Source organism: Bos javanicus, chromosome 12, assembly GCF_032452875.1.
Source record: "Bos javanicus breed banteng chromosome 12, ARS-OSU_banteng_1.0, whole genome shotgun sequence".
NCBI classification, from domain to species: Eukaryota; Metazoa; Chordata; class Mammalia; order Artiodactyla; family Bovidae; genus Bos; species Bos javanicus.
The window spans coordinates 22,333,798-22,356,241 of NC_083879.1; the positions used below are offsets into that span (position 1 = coordinate 22,333,798).

Genomic DNA, 22,444 nt, shown 5'->3' on the forward strand with positions numbered 1-22,444 from the left:
AGATAAAGATTTTCAGATAAAAGGAACTGGAAGGAGGGAGTTTGAAGGGCTATTAGGAAAGAGTGGGAACTGCAGCTTATTCTATTTCCACGGGTTGGGCTGCGAGTAGGCAATGCATTTGTAAAAAATTCAGCTTCAGATCGATTTGCATGGCTGAAGAGTTTGGGGGGAAGTAATAGAACCTGGTAAATAACTGTTAGATTCCATTTTTATACATTTATAAAACATTATTTTTAACACTGTATTATTTAAGAAAGAGAAACTCCTGTTTTGAATTAATTATGATGGTAATGGGAATTTCCTGGCAGTCCAGTGGTTAAGACTCCACACTGCTAATGCAGGGGATACTGGTTCAATCACTGGTTGGGGAACTAAGATCCCAGATGCCACATGGCCAGAGATTCAAAACATAAAACAGAAACAATAATGTAACAAATTCAATAAAGACTTTAAAAATGGTCCACATCAAAAAAAAAAAAAATCCGAAAAAAGAAAAAATGATGATAGCTACCACAGGGAACCAGGGTCAAAAGCACTGTATGGCCTGATCTCGGAGTGAGCCTGGCTTCTCCAGTGGCAAGCTCAGAGTGCCACGCTCTTCCCTTCATCTGCTTGTGCTTGGCCATGGGCGTGGGTAGGAGATGGGAAAAGAGAAGCTCTTTGTGTTAATGCATCCTCTCCTCGCCTGTTCCCCGAGATGGGAGTGTCTTGCGTGGTTGATTTTGTCACCCTCCATCATTTTGTACTCTACCACCACGCATGCCCTGTTGAATGGATGAACCAGCGTCCCCTGGCCTCTTCTACCCCAGCCAGGTATTACTGTGCATTTACGTACACTTTCTCATCCATTCGTGTGCTCATCAAATATTTATGGAACATTAGCTCTGTGCCAGACACTGTTCTAACACTGGGGATTCAATGGATGTAAACTCTACCTCGTGGAGAGATTTCCTGCCAAATCATCAAACCGTGAAATAATTACAGAAATGACAAGAGCATTGAGGAAAAGCAAAGGCAAGTAGCGAATCCTGTGACAAAAGAGTGTGACTTTGTGGGTAAAGTCAAGGGAGGCTCCCGGAGGAGGTGGTTTTAGCTGGGGCTGAAGGATGAGCAGAAGCTAGTAGGGCTTACAATGCTCAGTTCCCATACTAGGCGTGTGCAGAGATAAATAGGACCCAGTGGATAAACAGCACAGCCTTGAACTCAGGAGCTTTTGCTGTGGTCCAGGAGATGGGCCTCAAAAGAGCCTCTTGATGAAAGTGAAAGAGAAGAGTGAAAAAGTTGGCTTAAAACTCAACATTTAGAAAACTAAAATCATGGCATCGGGTCACATCACTTCATGGGAAATTGATGGGGAAACAATGGAAACAGTGACAGACTTTATTTTGGGGGGCTCCAAAATCACTGTAGATGGTGACTGCAGCCGTGAAACAAAAAGACTCGCTCCTTGGAAGAAAAGTTATGACCAACCTAGACAGCATATTAAAAAGCAGAGACATTACTTTGACAACAAAGGTCTGCCTAATCAAAGCTATGGTTTTTCCAGTAGTCATGTATGGATGTGAGAGTTGGACCATAAAGAAAACTGAGCACTGAAGAACTGATGCTTTTGAACTGTGGTGTTGGAGAAGACTCTTGAGAATCCCTTGGACTGCAAGGAGATCCAACCAGTCAATCCTAAAGGAAATCAGTCCTGGATATTCATTGGAAGGACTGATGCTGAAGCTGAAACTCCAATACTTTGGCCACCTGATGTGAAGAACTGACTCATTGGAAAAGACCCTGATGCTGGGAAAGATTGAAGGTGGGAGAAGACGGGGACGACAGAGGATGAGATGGTTGGATGGCATCACCAACTCAATGGACATGAGTTTGAGTAAACTCTGGGAGTTGGTGATGGACAAGGAGGCCTGGTGTGCTACAGTCCATGGGGTCACAAAGACTCGGACATGAATGAGCGACTGAACTGAACTGACTGATGAGATGGACAAACACGCCAGCAGTGATGTACAGAGTGGCAAGTGGTCTAGACAGATGTGTGTGAGGGGGTGGGTGAGGGGGCGGAGCTTCTACTTGGAGAGTTTTCAGGGGAAGTCCATCCCGTCTGGCGAGTCTGTGTTGCTCGGAAGCCTGAGTGGGATCAGTAGTAGATGATGAACGAGGGAGTGGGGGCAAGGGCATTTTATGGAAAGGGAACACCTCATGGAAAAGCTCAGATTGCTGAAGCATTTGTTGGTGAAAGCACAAGTAGCTTTTCAAATCTGGAGCTTCAGGACACACTCGTGAGATGTGATGGGAGGGAGAAAAAGAAGGAAGTCAGGTAAGGAAGGGCCTTGTGAGTTAAGATGCTGAGCAACTGGAACTCTATCCTCTTTTCTGTGAGAATTGTTGAGGGGTTTTGACTAGGGAAGTAAGAGATTCCCTTGGCACTGGAGCATCCTCCCTTGAGCAGTCACGCTCGGAGGCTGATAGAGAAAGCACCAAGGGTATGGACGGGGAGAAGGAGAATTTGGCAATGACCTTTTGAGACTGGGTGACTGGATGTGACTGGGAGAGGACAGACGGCAGTCAAGGAAGATTCTTAACCATGTTTTCCAGGACATGACTCTCTGCAAAATTCTTTAAGCAACCAGTTCTTGGATGAACTGCTCATCTTCTCTCTCCTCTTAGAGTCCACCCACAAAGCATCATTGTGAGGAACCAGGTGGCAAAGATCCTTGATGGACTGGTTTAGGTTTTCCAAACACCTTTGACTTCAGGACCATTTCTTTTTATGAAACATATACTAACACCCAGAGTGATCTTGCTAAAAGTAAATGCCAAGCACATCAATCTTTGCTTAAAATCCTTTAGTGCTTTTTGGACAAAGTTCAAATTATTGGCCTTGTACCTCAAGGCCCTTCTAGAACTAGGGTTTGGGAGTCCATCTTGGGAGAAATGTTTCCATTTGTAGGTCTTCTTTAGAAAAATGTCTGTTCAACGCTTTTGTCCATTTTGGTGGTGGTGGTTTAGTTACCAAGTCATGTCCAACTCTTGTGACCCCATGGACTGTGGCCTGCCAGGCTCCTCTGTCCATGGGATTCTCCAGGCAAGAATACCGGAGTGGGTTGTCCTTTGTCCATTTTATTTGGTTGGTTTTCTGGTTAGTATTGAGTCGCAGAAGTTCTTTAGATATTTTGAATATAAATCTCTTGCCAAATATCTGTTGAAAGTACTTCTTTCAGTCTGTTTTGAGATCACAGTGTTATGTAAATATTGAGAAGGCAAATGGAATGAATGGAGTTTGGGGCAGGTTGCATTTAGAATGCCTGAAGAATATTCAGTCTATGCCTTGTCGACACTAGTCTCGAGGTGTCCTGGGGTCAGGCGTACACTTCCCTGCCTCCATTATCCTATATGTCAAATGGGAGAACAGTATCAGCTTGTCTTTTTCAAGGATTATCATGAAGTTAAAATAAAACATGTGAAAGCAGCTAGAAAGAGTGAAAAGCCATATGCAGATGGTTGTGCTACACTGGTATTACGTACATTTCAGACCACTCCCAGTAGGCAAGACATGGTGTCACTTTCAGCTCTAAGCCTGTCTTACCTCTTCTCTTAACTTCTCTCCAACTTGTCTTTTGTACCTGTACATGAACACACCTCTTCTCCACTTATCTCTTCTGGGTGTTTGTAACTGGGTATAATGCATTTGAATCCCAGACCTGAACAGATACAAACAACAAGTATTGTAGTCCTCTATTTGTTACATATTGGTCTTTATCTCCTTCTAGTCACTCACCCAGCACATATTGATTGCTTTTTAACTATATATTCCAGACACACGCTAATGACAAAACAGGACAGACGCAGTCCTTTGTCTTACGGCCTGAAGTCTTTTGTGAGAGTCAGACAATTAGGTCATCATTATCACACAGGTCATGAAACGGGGTTACAGGAACATCAAAGAACAAAAGGTGGAATCTGGGGAGCAGCATGTAAGAAGTGAAGGAAAGCAGAGGAAAAGCTGGAGCCATGATGCCATGAAGTTTCTGAAGGAGTCACTTAGGGGAAGTAACAGGAGGGCCTCCTACGTCTAGCAGAGGAAGTGTGCGTTCACGAAATCCACATCTTAGTTGGCCATTTTAATCTTCCCCATTCACATTTTTTCATTTTATTGACTATTTGTAGTTCTTCTCTACATAGTTTATTATTATTATTATTTATTTATTTGTGCAGAGTCTTTGTTGCAGCATGCAAGATCTTTTTAGTTGCAGCCTGCAAGATCTGGCTCCCTGACCAGGGATTGAACCCGGGACCTCTGCTTTGGGAGCTCGGAATCTTAGCCATGGGACCACCAGGAAAGGTCCACGTCTTTTTTCAGGATTAGTTGGTGGGGTCTCAATAGGATTCCTATTCTTGCTTCTTATAGCCATTTGTTGAAGGTGATAATGATGGTAAGTTGTTCAAAAAAGAGCTGATGGGAAGGAATAGAAGAGGAGAGCCAGGGTAATTCCCTAACTGGTGTGTCAAAGCTTGAAGAACTGACCATTGACGAAACTGCCCTTCTCAATGGCTGCTTTCCATCCTGGTCCAGACCCAGCACTCCAGAGTCAGCTGCATCCTTCTAGACAGCCAGTTGTTTCAAGTTGCTGTCTGCTATCCCTGGGAGACGAGGCAGAACTCAGACCTTCGGGCCGTGACCCACCCCGTCTGCAGGGTGCTTGGTGCCTGGGAGCAGAAGCATCCCCAGGAAAGGCAGTGCTGATCTGTGCTCTGGCCATGCCGTAGGAGACTGCCTAGGGCCCTGGCAGCTCTGCTCTCAGTTAGGCTCATTGGGGCACAAAGCATAGGACCATCTGAGATCGGGGTACAAATTCATATTAAAGGTTTTGCACAGGCTTTTTGTCCATGGTCAGAAAGCATCTCCCAGATCTGAGGGGCCTGTCGTCTGATGCTTTGCTGGACATCTGTCTGAGCTGGGTGGGCTCTTTATGCTGACTTTCCCCAGAGCCTGCCCCACACCCCCAAAGCCATGTGCTGTTCATCTCCCGCCATGGTTCTGCGGAGTAAGTGGCTCTCATTGATGCAACGCTGTGGGGCCAAGATAATTTAGATAAAAATCAACCAAGAACTTAATGAGCACCTTGGCAGTTCACATGGTCCATTCTCCAAGCATCTCTGCTCACTGTTGCTGTGGTGATTCATCTGTGCGAAGCAGGAAGCTTTGGTAGCTTTAATGATGCATTTTACATGAATGCGGCCCCAGTTGACAGGTGTACATCTCCCTTGCTTTAATGGAAACATCAGCTGTAATGCAGCTATTAGCTAGTAAGTTTTCATTTTAACCTTCTGTGCTCTTCAGAAAAAATTTCCACCCTGAGGGAATATGGAGTTTATGCATGCGTGCTAAGTCACTTCAGTTGAATCCAACTCTCTGCTTCCCTGTGGATCATAGTCCACCAGGATCCTCTGTCCATGGGATTTTGCAGACAAGAATACTGGAGTGGGTTCCCATGCCCTCCTCCAGGGGATCTTCCTGACCCAAGGATTGAACCAGTGTCTCTTAAATCTACTGTATTGGCAGGCAGGTTCTTCACCACTAGCACCGCCTGGGAGACCAAGACAAGCCGTGTCAGACTCTTTGTGACCCACAGACTATAGCCCACCAGGCTCCTCTGTCCTCAGAATTTTCCAGGCAAGAGTAACTGGAGCAGTGTGTCATTTCCTATTCCAGGGGACTTTCCCAACCCAGGGATAAAACCTGTGTCTCCTGCGTTGCAGATGAGTTCTTTACCACTGAGCCACCTGGGAAGCCAAAATAGCATTTAGGTTTGACTAAATTCAACCGATGTTAACTTATCCATCTTGGGTGTGCTTCCCAGTACAGAGTCTGTCACCCAGGAGGACCACGGTAAATGGGTGCCTCCTCCTTCTGGAGCCTCTGGCTTGGCTCCTGGAGGTTTGGGGGATTTGATAGAACCCATAGCATTTGAGGAAGGAAGCGCTGTGTCCTCCTGTGGATGTTGCCAACCCCGTGATCCACGTCAGGGCCATCTTGGGAGATCAGGGTGTCGCACCCTTCGTCTTGCAGGGGTGAGAAATCACCGCCTTCTGCTTTTTGAAGTTGGAAAGGAAACTTTCTGTGTCAGAGGCTGCCCGTGGCCTGCTGACCCTGTTTGCTGCATGGGCTTCAGAAGTGCCTGGGGTTTCTGTTAAACTACGGATTTCAAGGCACCGTCCTCATGGGTCTGGTTTGGAATGTCTGGGGCAGAGTACGCCTTGAGTAATTACTGGTTCATAAGACTGAGACTAAGAAAAAGAATAGGACTTCTCTGAGTGGTCCAGTGGTTAAGAATCTGCCAGTGCAGGGACACAGGTTCGATCCCTGGTCTGGGAAGATTCCACATGCTACAAGGCAACCAAGCTGGCGCAACGCAACTATTGAGCCTGTGCTCTCTAGAGCCTGGGAGTCGCAATTACTGAAGCCTGTGTGCCTAGAGCCTGTGCTCCGAAACAAAAAGAAGCCACCTCCATGACAAGTAGACCCTGCTTGCTGCAACTAGAGAAAAGTCTTTGTGCAGCAAAGAAGACTCAGAACAGCCAAAAATCAAAGAAAGAAAGAAAGAAAGAAAGAAAAAGAATGGCCCAGATCTGTGAACAAAAAGAGTTGGTGACAGGCAGTGGGAAAAAGCCTGCTTCTTGTCACCGCTGTGCATCGGTTGCAGGCATGTGGCCCTGGATACCAAGCAGGCTAAGTGACGGTCATCTCTTCAGTGGATCTTGGTGCCAGTCCCTGTGCTACGCACCGGGAACACGGAAAAGAGGAAGCCATGGCTCCTGCTCCGTGAAATCCACAGGCCGGTGTGAGTGAGCAAACAGACAAATACAAACCAACGGCAATGTACGGAGACTGATGGTGTGTTAGTGCAGCACACGTCCAGTCTGAAGAGTCACGGGATGAAAATAGTGGCTCCCGTTTATAGAGCATTTGCTGTGGATTGGGCTTTGTCTTATGCAAATCAAATAAATTCACGACAACAACCATTTAGGGAAGGTGAGGAAAGAGGTCTATGCTGTTAAAGCTTTGCACAAGGCTGCCCAGTTAATACACAGCAGAGCCAGATGGTACTTGCAAAAAGCCATGTTCTTAAGAGCTGAATTACAAAGTCTTTCTGAAGAGAGGGAGCCTATTATTTGCTGAGCACCTACTTTGTGTGGGGCTCACTTAACTGAATATTGGTGATATTTCTGAGACCGGCCAGAGCTCTGCCAGCACTCAGGGGCCAGGCACACTTTCGGATGCTTTGTTGCATCTTTTAGCCAGAGCCTGAAAGGATACAGGGATGCTAGAATGTTGATTCTCTAAGGATTCCTGGTGGCTGGGCAGGGCCTTGTCACCTCTAGCCAGACAGCTAGCAACTAGGTCGTGGCTTCCCAGTCCGTGTCCCCCAGTGTGCTCACCATTCAGGACACAGACAGCCCTAGTCTCTATTTCCTAGCCTCCATAAGAAACAAACAACAGAGGTTTCAGCCCAAGGCGATCAGCGATTGCATTTCCATCCTCTGATCACTTTCCAGCGTGGGCTTGGTCCCCCGCCTAGTCCTTTGCATCCCGTCAATCAGGCTGGTGCTGGGAGAAGTCCCACCTGCTGGAACAGGGGATAGAGCTCCTGAGTCACTCACAGTTCACTTGTCATCCCCCGGACTCACTCTGCACGCATTCTATCTGTTGAGGTTTCGGTTGAAGACACCCTTCTTCACTTCCTCTCCAAAAAACGGTCAGGTGCGGTGTTTCATGCGGCATGGCTGCTCCAGTGTTGGCCACGTGTCATGGGTTGTCCCTGGCCCCTCAGTGTGTATATAGGCTGCAGGGACTGGTCTTTAATCAACCAGCAGTTTGCATTTGCTTTTTAATAAGTTACTATTGGAGGCCAATGATATTTTTTAAAAACCCACTTCTTTTTCTTTTACATGGTTCATCAAAAGCAGGAAGTCAAAAGATACAAATACTCTTCCTGTGAATTAGCAGAGAGACCTTTCTCATCTGTGCTCGTGAACTTGCCTCCTGGGGCCACCAAATGAGCTTCTGGAAGAGAGGAGAGTTGCAAGCGGGACCCTGGGGTAGTCAGCTGGCAGGAATGGGGGTGGTGGTGGTGGTGGGACAGCGTGTTTGTTGATCTTGGGAGCTGAACTTGAGAGGTATTGAGGAGAGAGGCAGTGGGATGCTGTGAGCTGGCGTGGCAGGGGAAGGGGTAAGGGCAGGGCCAGGTAGCTCGCTCCAGGGATGTTATATATAAGATGATGGCCAGTGCTGGCTGATGAAGAGATGATGCTCTCAAGTAGCAGTCAAACTGACATGATGATCCCAGGCCTTCTGGGAGCTGCTGAGAAGAGGGGCTGCATCAGGGGAAGTGGGAGGCCAGGAAGGAATGGGTGTCGGAGAAGGAGCTCATTTCAACACTTTGTGTGGGTTCGTCGGTCAGTTATGTCCAACTCTTTGTGACCCCATGGACTGTAGCCCTTCAGGTTCTTCTGTTTTTCTGGGAGTTCCCAGGCAAGAATACTGGAGTGGGTTGCCATGCCCTCCTCCAGGGGATCTTCCCGACCTAAGGATGGAACCCGGGTCTCCTGCACTGCAGATTCTTTACCATCTGAGCCACCAGAAAAGCCCTTCAACATCTTATGCTGGATCAAATACACACACACCACCTTTGTACAAACTCACTCGGTCTCAGGGGTACTGCCCAGTGCCAAGTCACACAGGTCACTGATTTGTGATTGACAACTCATGTTTTGACAATAAGCAGTGAGTCACGAGTATCAAGGAAAAGCGGTGTCACTGGGGCTGAAAGACCGTCCTTTCTTGACTCTTCAGGTGGCTGCCTGCCAGAGAGGAGGCATTGCGCAGACTCTTGTGCAAACAGGCTGGTTGGCGTGTGCCTGCGGAAGAGGCCACCTGCCGGCATCTTCCCGGGGAAGAGGTAGGATGACTGAGATCATGTGTAGAGAGTATTTGAAGACCTGGAAACAAAAGACCTTCTATGCATAGGAGATTTTCGGCCACCACCCCCAGGCCAAAATAAGCAGCCTTTTCTGCCGCTGCAGATGTGTGTTGAGAAAGCTTGACAGCATCAGTGCCCAGACACGTCTAATCACCTGCATCCTCTACTAGCTTCCACCTGGAGTCTGTGCTCATGACAGGCTTTGAGCACCTCTTTCTGCCAAGCCATGGCTTAGGTACCAGTTTCCCTCAGCATCACTGGTTATCTGTGGTCAGACCTCCTCTGCCGATATTTTTTGTGTCCATTGGCCTTTCTATTTTTCATTCTTTCATCAAGATTGTATCGAGTGCCTACTATGTGGCAAGCACTGTGGAATGAGCTGGAGATACAGGAACAAAAGCATAGGATCTGTGTCCCCGAGTTGCTTCAAGGCTCATGGGAGCAAAAGGCACACAATCCAATCAGATACGGGTATGTGTATGTGCCTGCCGAGTTGCTTCAGTTGTGTCTGACTCTTTGTGACCCCATGGACTGTAGCCCACCAGACTCCTCTTATCCATGGAATTCTCCAGGCAAGAGTACTGGAGTGGGTTGCTGTGCCCTCCTCCAGGGGCTCTTCCCGACCCAGGGATTGAACCCCTGTCTCTTATGTCTCCTGCATTCAGGTGGGTTCTTTACCACTAGCATCACCTAGGAAGCCCCAGGTACAGGTGACCAAATGGTAAAAGTGATGAGAGGTGGCATGTCATTCCCTAGCAGACATCCAGGGAAGTAGCTTGTTTCATGTGCTGCCAGATCTAATGATAACTAAGCCTAAACTCTGATCTGTAACTTTGAGTCATTTGTCCAGGTTCCTCCGTCTGAAACCGCAGAGCAAATGACACTCCTCTTCCATAATGATGGAACTTTGGCTATGTAAGCTTCTCTTCCAAGGCTAATAATCTCTTGACACGGAGTCTAGACCTGTCCTTGTTTTAATTGCTATCTTCTGGGTATATTCTAGTTTCTTACTGAAGTGGTAAAGCCAGAACCCAATACAATATTATGGGTTTGGCTGGAGAGAAAAGTCAGAAAGACAAATAAATGAGGAATAATTTTAAAAAATAATACAGTAAAAAAGATTCTAGCAATGTGTATGTGTGTGTTTAACATATGGGATTGAGAGAGTATATTTTTATCTTTAATTTTCCATAATGCAAAGTCAATTCAAAGACATTTTAGCATAACATAATTGATTTTGATTTAGATAAAAACTTACATGTTCATTCTCAGGCCTGTTTATGTTAAAGTCAAGTTATGAAAGCTTGATGGAAATACCTGACCAGGCAGGTACTGTGGCTATAGCCTCCTCAAATCAGTCTTGACCTCTATTTAACCTTTATCCATTAGCCAGGGCCACAGCACCCTGGGAGAGCCTTCACTTCCAAGTAATTCCTAACCTAGCCATACACATGGCTTTCTCTCTGTGTCAAAGCCATAACTAAGCCTTTCCCCTCTGCAGACAGCTGTGGAGAAGGCTCAGCAAAATGGCCAGGGACAGCCATTCTGCTTACAGTCTCTGTGAATTGTCTACAACACAAGGAGTCCCCCTTCCCTATTCTGAGGAGTACAACCTAGGTGACCACACATTGCACCTGGACACAGATTGCCTGTGATGTCTGCCTTTAAAGCACAACCCAAGAAACCTATTTCTAATCTATCTTGGGAGACTGTCAGGGTCGGAATTCACCTGTCATAGGTAGATTGGTCCTTGGCATCTCTTCCAACTCTATATCTCCAAGAATCCCTTGCAGCTAGGTTTATGGATGTAAATTGGGTTCCCCAGTGAGAGGCACTCATGGGAGATTTGAAATGGGGAACTCAGGTCAGATATATGAAGCTTTGGCCAATAGTGCTGGCAAACAGGGTCTTAAAGATGCTGCCACTTTTCTGTAGCAAAATTCTCTTGCATAATCAGCAGCTCATATGAGTAGAGAGGCAATCATAGTGGCATGCTAATAGTTTCCAGAGTCCCATAGGGGCTGTGCTCTGAAACACAGCTATTCCCAAGGGCCACCTCTCCAGCTTCTGTTTGGGGAGGAAAAAGCAGTTTTCCTTATGGATTGGGTCAGCGGTGTAATGCCAGGAGTCATTCCTGGAGACCCAACCTACAGCCTAATCCTTCCAGCCCCTCCAATGATTTTGTGAGCACTGAACCCCTTTCCACTTAAAATTGCTATGATACTTTGCCTTCTGAAACCGAGGAACATTGTTCAAAGGTTGTGTCTGAAAGGTGATTTACCCTCTTTTACCTTCAAAAGTGCCTTGTGATTACTGTTAAAGCATGCTGCACTAGAACTTGAGTTTTAGTCCCACGTCTGTTGCTTGTCACCTATGCCCATGACCTTCAAAGAGTCACTCAGCTCTCAAGTCCTTTTCCTTATCTATCAAATTAGGCAAATGACATCTGCTTTGCATATGTGAGCATCAGTGCAGAGAATGGGCTTCAAGCAGTGAAATGTGACTGCTTGAAGTGTTTTCTCCTCAATCTGCTGCTGCTGCTGCTAAGTCTCTTCAGTCGTGTCTGACTCCTAGCGACCCAATGGACTTCAGCCTACCAGGCTCCTCTGTCCATGGGATTTTCCAGGCAAGAGTACTGGAGTGGGTTGCCATTGCCTTCTCCACCTCAATCTAATATCCCCATGCTGCTGCTGCTAAGTCGCTTCAGTCGTGTCCAGCTCTGAGCAACCCCATAGACGGCAGCCCACGAGGTTCCTGTCCCTGGGATTCTCCAGGCAAGAACACTGGAGTGGGTTGCCATTTCCTTCTCCAATGCATGAAAGTGAAAAGTGAAAGTGAAGTCGCTCAGTCGTGTCTGACTCTTAGTGACCCCATGGACTGCAGCCCACCAGGCTCCTCTGCCCATGGGATTTTTCAGGCAAGAGTACAGTGGGTCGCCAGTGCCTTCTCCGAATATCCCCCCAATGAAACCCAATCTCTGCCTTTCACAAAGTCTCAATTAGAAAATGTTGTCTATTCATCATGAAGTGAGAAGTATCAAATGTCCTGCCTCATAAAATTTTGTTTAGGATTCCCTATGGCTATTTGCAAACTGCAAAATGCTCTGACACTCTGGAGAGTTGATATTTATGCAACAATTTCTAAATGATTAAGTGAGAAGGTGGCCCTTTGTGATCCCCATGGACTTTATGGTCCATGGAATTCTCCAGGCCAGAATAATGGAGCGGGTAGCCGTTTCCTTCTCCAGGGGATCTTCCCAACCCAGGGACCGAACCCAGGTCTCTTGTACTGCAGGCAGATTCTTTACCAGCTGAGCCACCAGGGAAGCCCTGGTGAAATCAAAGGACTTTTTAAAGTCAGGCCGCTGTAAAGATAGACATTAATACCATTTAGCCTATGAGCTCGATGGACGTGAGTCTGAGTGAACTCCGGGAGTTGGTGATGGACAGGGAGGCCTGGCGTGCTGCGATTCATGGGGTTGTAAAGAGTTGGACACGACTGAGCGACTGAACTGAACTGAACTGAACTGAGCCTGTGAGCTCAGGGTCGTACAAGAAAGCCTGTGGAAAAAGAAAAGTTTCTGAAATCATATCAAGCCAGACTGGTAGCCGCTGAAACTCTACCATGCACAAGGTTTGCTTTAGGGTTAGGGTTGGGCATTGGGCCTTAAGCGAGATGTGAAAATAAGTACACTTGGGAAAATGTTACTGTCTGTAAATTATATATCAGTGAGCCTGGCTAAATTAAAAGAAAGGCACACAGAACTAAATATAATGGTTATTCATTTTTCATTCCAAACAAAGCTTGCTTGCCATGTATAACAGACCCACTGCACAACACACTATAATTCCCTCCTCTGTACAGATAATTGCTGTTTGCCACACCCATGCCTACTCTCGTTCTGCTGTTCCTTCTCATGGGAATCTCTGCCCATCGTGCCTACCTGATTCTCAGCTCCTTATGGCTCTAGTCAAAGGCCGCCTACTCTGAGAAGGTTTTCTTAATTCTCTAAATCTAAATTAGTCCTTCTCTGCCATTCTAGTTATTCCTATATGTTAACTGTAGTATGCATCCTTTTCCTGCCTCCTGTTAATTTCTGTTTAAATTATTTTGTTAGGTTTTGGTGATTTCAATCAATGATCATCAAATCTTTGTATATTTCAGTTAGCTATTTTAACTGTGGAACCTAGCACAGTGTAGCACTGGTAGTGAGCAAAGTTTGCTGAGTTCAATTTGGGGTGGATCCTACATGCCTTAGGAAGCATCACTACGAACAAAGCTAGTGGAGGTGATGGAATTCCAGCTGAGCTATTTCAAATCCTGAAAGCGGATGCTCTTTAAGTGCTGCCCTCATTATGCCAGCAAATTTGGAAAACTCAGCAGTGGCCACAGGACTGAAAGAGGTCAGTTTTCATTCCAATTCCAAAGAAAGGCAATGCCAAAGAGTGCTCAATTTACTGTACAGTTGCACTCATTTCATATCCAGCAAGATTTTGCTCAAAATCCTTCAATCTATGCTTCAGCAGTATGTGAACCGAGAACTTCCAGATGTGCAAGATGGGTTTAGAAAAGGCAGGAGAACCAGAGATCAAATTGCCAACATCTGCTGGATCATAGAAAAATCGAGGAAATTCCAAAAAAATCTACTTCTGCTTCATTGACTATGCTAAAACCTTTGGCTGTGTGGATCACAACAAACTGTGGAATATTCTTCATGAGATGGGAATACCAGATCATATTATATGCCTCCTGAGAAACCTGTATGAAGGACAAGAAGCAACAGTTAGAACTGGACAAGGAACAACAGACTGGTTCAAAATTGGGACAGGAGTACCTCAAGGCTATATATAGTCACTCTGTGTATTTAACTTATATGCAGAGTACATCATTCGAAATGCTGGGCTGGATGACTCACAAGCTGAAATCAGTATTGCTGGGAGAGATGTCAGCCTCAGACATGCAGATGATACTGCTTTAACCGTAGAAAGTGAAAAGGAACTAAAGAACCTCTTGATGAAGGTGAAATAGGAGAGTGAAAAAGCTGGCTTAAAACAGCATTCAAAAAACAAGATTATGGCATCTGGTCCTATCACTTCATGGCAAATAGATGGGGAAATGCGGAAACAGTGTCAGATTTCATTTCCTAGGGCTCCAAAATCAGTGTGGACGGTGATTGCAGCCAGAAAATTAAAAGACAATTGCTCCTTGGAAGAATACCTATGACAAACCTAGACAGTGTATTAAAAAGCAGAGACATCAATTTGCCGACGAAAGTCCATATAGTCAAAGCTATGGTTTTTCCAGTAGTCATGTAAGAATGTGAGAATTGGACCATGAAGAAGGCTGTGTGATGAAGAATTGATGCTTTTGAACTGTGGTGTTGGAGAAGACTCTTGAGAGTCCCTTGGACTGCAAGAGATCCAACCAGTCAATCCTAAAGGAAATCAATCCTGAATATTCATTGGAAGGACTGATCCTGAAGCTGAAACTCCAATACTTTGGCCACCTGATGTGAAGAACGGACTTACTGGAAAAGACCCCGATGCTGGGAAAGATTGAGGGCAGGAGAAGGGAGTGACAGAGGATGAGATGGTTGGATGGCATCACCGACTCAGTGGACATGAGTTTGAGCAAACTCAGGGAGATAGTGAAGAACAGGAAAATCTGGAGCGCTGTAGTTCATGGTGTTACAAACAGTCAGACACAACTTAGCAAGTGAGCAACAACAGCAACATACCTTTAACTGTAGTGAATGTTTGAAAAGAGACGTCGAAAGGCTATTGATGAGGCCTCAGTGAGTCTTTCCTATTATTTCCTGTTTTCTCCTTAGCTGCTTCCTGCCTGCTCTCCCCACATAAGCAAGTGTCCACCCATATTTTTAGGAGCCGATAATATATGGTAGCAGGCCGGGGGTATTAGAACAATAGAAGATAATGTCACCTTTTTAGCTTTCATTATAATTCTATGTAGGGCCAGATCCATGAAATTTCAGGGAGGAGAAAGATGTATAATTTATTCAAATCTTGATTAAACCAAATAAATGAAATGCACCAGTGGATTCTGTAAGCACTTGCCCTGTGTGCATTATATAATGACTGTATCTATTTTTTTTTAAATTTTGTATCTTTATTTTTTATTTTTCATTGGAGGATAATTGCTTTACAATGTTGTGTTGGTTTTTACCATACAACAACGCAAATCAGCCATGAGTATACATATGTCCCCTCACATGACCCTCCCCTCACACTCCTCTAGGTTAATAAAGACTGTATTTTAAGGGATGTGCATCCCCTCTCAAATTCACAAAGAAGGTGAGAAAAAGAACAGACAGACAAGAAAAAGAAATATTGGAGAAGTGTAGAAGGCGTGTGACCAATCACCAGAAGAAGTGAAATCTGAGGAGTCATTAAAATTATGGTAATGCTATTAATGAGAATGATATGCATACATTTGTATAGAATTGTAACATGTCTAGTTTCTTTTTTTTTTTTTTTTACATTATTATCTCATTAGACCTTCAGGATAACCCTGTAGGATAGACAGAACACAAGTTTCATGTGAAGAGATGGATTTAGTCAAACAATATGTATTTTTGACCTCTGTGAACATAGCAAATTTCATTGTAAATGATTTAAGGAAATATGCCCATCTGAAAAATTTATTAGTTGGCATTTTGCTTTAAGTTGTCAGACTGTACCACTAAGGAGCTTAATGCCCATTAGTGGTTCACCAGTTAGGGTCAGAATCAGCCAATGTTACTCTGGAGCAAATGGAAAAACAAAATGAGTTTCTGTGAACTGGGGGTTTTGCTCCATGTGGGCTTGAGCATGGTCTTGAAGCGTTTATTAAGCTCAAAATCTGGCCAAAGCAACAGGTGCTAAGCATTTGATTCTAAACATCTGTCTTTCTCTCTTCTTTATAGTATATCTACATGTTGAAACAGACACAGAGCTGGAAGATGGGAAGCGGATCAGAAATGCCCTAGGTTGGTTGCAGGTAAGTGAGGATCAAACCCTATCTGCTTTCACTTCTCTGTCCAGCTGGTGTGATGTCACCTAGAAATCAGCCAGAACCTGCAGCCTGAGGAAAAAGATAAAAAAGTAACTCTCTATGGTTTTGAAAAATTCGTTCTTTTGCCTCATTTATTCTGCTATGGATTCCTTCTAATATACTGATATATTTCATTCCCGTTATTGTAATTCTTCAACTCAGTTTGGTTGTTCTTTATTTTTCCTGTTTGCTAAAAACCTCTTGCAATTTCTCACTCTATGCATCTGTTCTTTTCCCAAGGTCTTGAATCATCTTTACCATGATTACTTTGAACTCTTTTCTTCAGCGGATTGCCTGTCTCCACTTCACTTAGTTAATCTGTCTTCTGGGTCTTTGGTTTTGAATAGAGACATGAAAAACAGAAAAGTATTTGAGATTGGGCTGACTTTTTCAAGTTAGACATTCATTTGTTTAGCTAAGAAACTATCACTGTGCCATATAACCTGAGGACACATAGATAACACGGTTCTCATACCTGAGGAGCCCACAAACTAACGGGAAAGATAAACACGGAAATGAACAATTCCACAAGCTTGTCTACAAGAGTGTGGTGATGGGAGCAATGGTCTGTTTAAAGGTGTGGGGAAGGCTTCTTGGAGGAGGTGATGCTGGAGGGTGCAGAAACGAGTTTCAGTCAGTGGAGAAGGAAGATTATTCCAGACAGAGGAAGTATTATGTAAGCAAAAGCACAGGGCCATGAACGGTAGGAATGATTTGCTAAAATGGTGATTCATAAAAATATGTGTCAAAGTCTAAGTTAAGATGGAGGAGATTACACATAAAAATAATTTCTAGAAGACGTTTCCATACTCAAAAGGTCACCACTCTGGACAGCACAGTGCTAGAACAATGTGTCTCAAACTTTAATGTGCATAGAATTTGGACGGGAATCTCACTAAGATGCAGATTCTGATTAGGTGAGTTTGAGGAGGCATCAGAAATTCTGCATTGCTAACATGCTCCCACAGAGAAGGCAATGGCACCCTACTCCAGTACTCTTGCCTGGAAAATCCCATGGACCTCGGAGCCTGGTAGGCTGCAGTCCATGGGGCCGCTAAGAGTCGGACACGACTGAAGCGACTCAGCAGCAGCGACATGCTCCCAGGTGATGCAGATGGGGCTAGTTTGCAGACCATTCTGTGAATGTGAACAGCAAGGGGGAGAAGCACAGGTGATAAGCCTAGCGCCTAACTTGAGGCTAGGGGTGTGTGTGTACATATGTGCACGCTTGTGCACGCACAGATGTGTCCACGATGGGCTAGGCAATGAACAGCAACAGATTTTTAAAAACTTTTCATTTGTATTGGGATATAGCCGATTAACAATGTTGCGATAGTTTCAGACGGACAGCAAAGGGACTCAGCCATACATATACATGTATTCATTCTGCCCCAAACTCCCCTCCCGTCCAGGCTGCCACATAACACTGAGCAGAGTTCCATGTGCTACAGAGTAGGTCCTTGCTGGCTATCCATTTTAGATATAGCAATGTGTACCTGTGCATCCCAAATTCCCTAACTATTTCTTCCCCTAGCTCTTCCCCCTGTCAACCATAAGTTTGTTCTCTAAGTCTGTGAATCTGTTTCTGCTTTGTAGATAAGTTATTTGTATCACGTCTTTTTAGAGTCTGCATATAAGGAATGTTATACAGTATTCCTTCTCTGTCTGACTTCACTCGGCATGCCAGTCTCTAGGTCCGTCCATGTTGCTGCAGATGGCATTATTTTATCCTTTTTAACAGCTGAGTAATATTTCATTGTACACAACGTACCCTGTCTTCTTTAGCCATTCCTCTGTCAATGCACATTTAGGAGGAAACAATGCTTTTAGAGTAGTGACAAGATCACATCTATGTCTGAATGTGCAGAAAGTCTGGGAGTGAGTGGAACAGGATACAAGGATGAGAAGCTGCTAGATGAATTGAAGGATGGATATTGGGAGCTTGAACAGTACAGTGGGGCAGCAGGAAGAGAGAGGACAGGGCGGATACAAAAGATCCTCAGGAGGTGAGACAGATGGGGCATGAAGATTGACTGGGTGGAGGGGTGTGGGAAAGGGCCAGGAGGAGGAGGAGGAGAGAATGGCTCCTAAGGACCAGTCACGGGGGGAGGAGGTTTGGTGCTGCCGTGATGACGTAGATAATACAGGAAGAGGAAATGGTCAGGTCTGGGTGAAAAGGAGCCTCCAATTCACCCAAGCAGAGCTGCTCAGAAAGCTGTTATGATTCAGAACTAAGGACTGGGAGAGCTGGATAGTCCTGGAGGTTAGGGGAAGCCACAGCATTCAGAGGAGGCAGAGAAATGGATGAAGGATTCAATATGGGATAGCCCGAGGGGTAAAAGAAGAGCAGACAGCATCATAGCAAGTGGAAGCCGAGTGTTCAAGAAACAGATCATGTCAATGTCAATGTCAAACACTGCAGAATGGTCACGTAAGAATGAGGTAGACTTAGCATTTAAGTGCTGAAAGTGACTTTAAGGGAGGAAGTTCCAAAAGCACTGTGGTTGCAGGACCACATGGGCTTCCCTGATAGCTCAGTTGGTAAAGAATCCACCTGCAATAGAGGCGACCTGGGTTCGATCTCTGGGTTGGGAAGATCCCCTGGAGAAGGGAACGGCTACCCACTCCAGTATTCTGGCTGAGAGACTTACATGGACTGTATGGTCCACGGGATCACAAAGAGTCAGACACGACTGAGTGACTTTCACACACACGCAAGGAAAGTGTGGCAGGTAGAATAAGGGTTCCCCAAAGACGTATCTGCCCTGATCTCTGGAACCTATGAATATTACATGTTATATGGCTGAGAGATTTTGCAGCTGTGACCTAAAGTATGGACCTTGAGTTGGGGAGATTATCCAGATGAGGGCTCTGATCATACGCCAGCCTTATAAGTGAAAGAAGGGGCTTCCTTCATAGTTAAGTCAATAAAGAATCTGCCTGCAATGCAGGAGACCTGGGTTTGATCCCTGGATCAGGAAGATCCTCTGGAAAAGGAAATGGCAACCCATTCCAGTATTCTTGACTGGAGAATCCCATGGACAGAGGAGCCTGTCTGGCTACAGTCCATGGGGTAACAAGAGTTGGATAGGACTTAGCAACTAAACCACCACCAAGTGAAAGAAGAGGCAGGAAGTGTGGACCAGAGAGATAGGATGTGACCCGTCAACCCACTACTGTTGGCCGTGAAGATGGAGGAAGGGGCAGTGAGCCAGGGACCTTGATGACTCTGGAAGCTGGACAGCTGTGAAGAAAACAGAGCTCCTGGTTTCATAACTGCAAGGAATTCTGCTAACAACCTGAATGAGGAGGATAAAGGATTCTCTTCTAGAGCCCCCAGAACGGAAATCCAGCCGACCGACACATTGCCTTTGGTCTGCAGAGACCTATCCCAGACTGCCGAGCTCCCAAACTGCAAGATGACACATGGGTGGTGTTTTAGCTGCTGTTGGTTGATATTTGTTACAGCAGGGATAGGAAACAAGGTTCTCGTCTAGAGTCATGGCAATAATAAAAAAGTCAGCTACTCGTTCAAGATGCTTGAAGGTTAAAATACAAGATTATGAAGCTTGGAAATACATTCATAGGGCAAATTTTGGAGTCACTTTTTCTTTGGAGTAGGAAGTGGGATGGTTAGAGCCAGTCACCTGTTGACCTTTGACACTACATCCTTTGAGCTCTTCACTGGATGAGGTTGATTGATATGTAAGATCCCTATATTTGCTGGAAAGACCATGATTTATCCTTGCCCGTTTTTGGACTTTATTTACTTATGTGTGCATGCTAAGTTGCTTCAGTCGTGTCCAATTCTTTGCGACCCTATGGACTGTAGCCCCCCAGGCTCCTCTGTCTGTGGGATTCTCCAGGCAAGAACACTGGAGTGAGTTGCCATGCCCTCCTCCAGGGGATCGAACCTGCACCTCTTATGTCTCCTGCATTGGCTGGCAGGTTCTTTACCACAAGCGCCACCTGGGAAGTCCTTGTTTATTTATTTATGCCTGATCTTATTTTTAAGAGCAGTTTCAGGTTGACAGCCAGACTGCGGAGAAGGCACAGAGGCTTCCCGTTGCCTCCCTCCCTTTGACTCGCACAGCCTCCCCTCCTGCCAACATACTGCTCCAGAGTGGCTCCGTTTTACAATGTAGGACCCTACCTTGATGCTTTGTTATCACCCGAAGTCCGCTGTTTACATCAGGTTTCACTCTTGGTCTGGTCCGTCTTTCAACCTAAAAATAGAGATCCCACCAGCAACCTTTTGGTAAATTGCTTCCCTGTTGTCATCGCTTTGTGGCCCGATGGAACAAGCCCCGTGGCTTGATAGCAGTGGACACGTGCAGCCCAGGGTATCTTTAATTTCCCCTGCTCTGTCTCCTTCCACGTCTCCCGCTTAGCAGCCCAGCTATTACAGTAAGAGCTTAATGTGTGCCCTGGCATTGTTGTGGTATCATTTAGACGATTGCACGCTGGGCCGACACTAGTCAGAGGCGGCCTGTGCATTAAGGGCTCATCGTTATCAGCTTATTGGTTGCGGTCGATGGAACAGTGGTAAACCTCAGACCTTCCACTGAGACACGAGCCTATTTATGCTCTTCCCTCATCCTGTCCTATTCCCTCCTGTTCTGTCCCTTAGAAATGCTGCCTTTCTATGTTATTTGAAGCCAGTGGATAGCTGGGTGGCTTTTTCAGTCTTGCCCACCCCTTAGGAACATAGAAATATCAGTTGGTGAAGTCACTGTTATTACTCATTTAAATGAGAAAGTCCCAGGTACTGTAGTCATGGCCAGGGTATTTTAAAACATCTCTTTTATAATTCTATACGTTTCAATGTACTTTTTGATTTCTGTGTGTATTGCAGTTGTCTCAGTTATACTCCTTTGGTTTTGAAAGAAAGTTTCTAGAAGCCAGGTCTAGACTTATTTAAGGTTTATTTAGTGTGCTGTAAATACAACATCTGATGCCACACCATCGATTTCTCATTAACACTGATGTGTGCTTAGTCGCTCAGTCATGTCCAACTCTTTGGAATCCCATGGACTGCAGCCGCCAGGCTCCTCTGTCCATGGGGATTCTCCAGGCAAGAATGTTGGAGTGGGTTGCCATGCCCTCCTTCCAGGGGATCTTCCCAACCCAGGGATCGAACCCAGGTCTCCTGCATTACAGGCTGATTCTTTACTGTCTGAGCCACCAGGGAAGCCCTTTAACACTGACAAAGGCTTACGAATCTAAACAAGCCCTTCTTTTACTTTTTCTGCATCTGTCTACATATTTCTTTCGCAGGTGTTCTACGGAACTAAGTATTTCTTTATGCTCATCATTCAGTTCAATTCCTAGACACGCTGCAGAGTGCACAGACTGATAATACTAGCAGCAATGCTTCTTATAATGATCATCAGTCCAGTTCTCGCTCACAGGTGCTCCAGGGGGCAGGCAGGTCTCCAGTGACACATGCACGTTTTCAGGGGCCGCATGCATGCTCTCCTCCCCTCCAGAAATACCCAGACTCAGCCTACAACCTTGGCCCCAAAAGAATTCCTTTTATTCCGTGGGTGCCTGCTTAGTCACTTCAGTCATGCCCGACTCTTTGTGACCCAGTGGCCTGTAGCCTGCCAGGCTCCTCTGTCCACGAGATTCTCCAGACAAGAAAACAGGAGTGGATTGCCATTTCCTCGTCCAGAGGATCTTCCCAACCCAGGGATTGAACCCATGTCTCTTGACATCTCTTGCATTGGCAAGCGGGTTCTTTACCCCTAGTGCCACCTGGGATGCTCCCCCCCACCTTTATTCCAGAGAGATATAATTATGAGGTGAAGGGTATGAGAGCAGATTGCATTCTGGGAGCTACGTACCCATCAAGTTATATTATTTTCTTATTTTTGCTGTCCTGGGCCTCCTTATCCTAGGTACTGGCTGAGTCTATTTGTCTTCTGTTTTATGTTTTGTTTTTTGGCCATGAGGCATGTGGGATCTTATCTTCCCAACTAGGGATCAAATTCATACCCCCTGCATTGGAAGGTGAATCTTAACCACTGGACCATCAGGGAGGTCCCTGGGTCAGTTTTTCTTATCATGCCCATCTGAGAGTACAGATACTGAATGATGCAGGTAAATTCACAACTAATCCATTGCCTGCATTCTCTCTGAATGTTTTGGGCCAAATCCTATTTATCCATCCTCCTACAAAGTTACCTGCTCCTTACCCGCTTGGAATTCTCTGGTGGTTTTCTTAATCTTTTCTGGAAAAGATTAAGTTTCCCTGGTGGCTCAGATGGTAAAGCGTGTCTGCAATGCGGGAGATTTGGATTCATTCCCTGGGTTGGGAAGATCCCCTGGAGAAGGAAATGGTAACCCACTCCAGTACCCTTGCCTGGAAAACCCCATGGACAGAAGAACTTGGTAGGCTATACCATGGG

The 22,444-nt window shown here is 45.5% G+C and overlaps 1 long non-coding RNA gene across 4 annotated transcripts in view; it reads left to right on the forward strand.

Annotated features, from left to right (window-relative positions):
- The window catches only part of LOC133258286 (uncharacterized), a 388,335-nt gene that overhangs the window by 267,938 nt on the left and 97,953 nt on the right, over nt 1-22,444 (forward strand). For all 4 annotated transcript variants that reach the window (XR_009739909.1, XR_009739910.1, XR_009739908.1 and 1 more), the window contains one exon: nt 15,907-15,980. This is a non-coding gene — a long non-coding RNA (uncharacterized LOC133258286). The remainder of the gene's footprint in view (nt 1-15,906; nt 15,981-22,444) is intronic.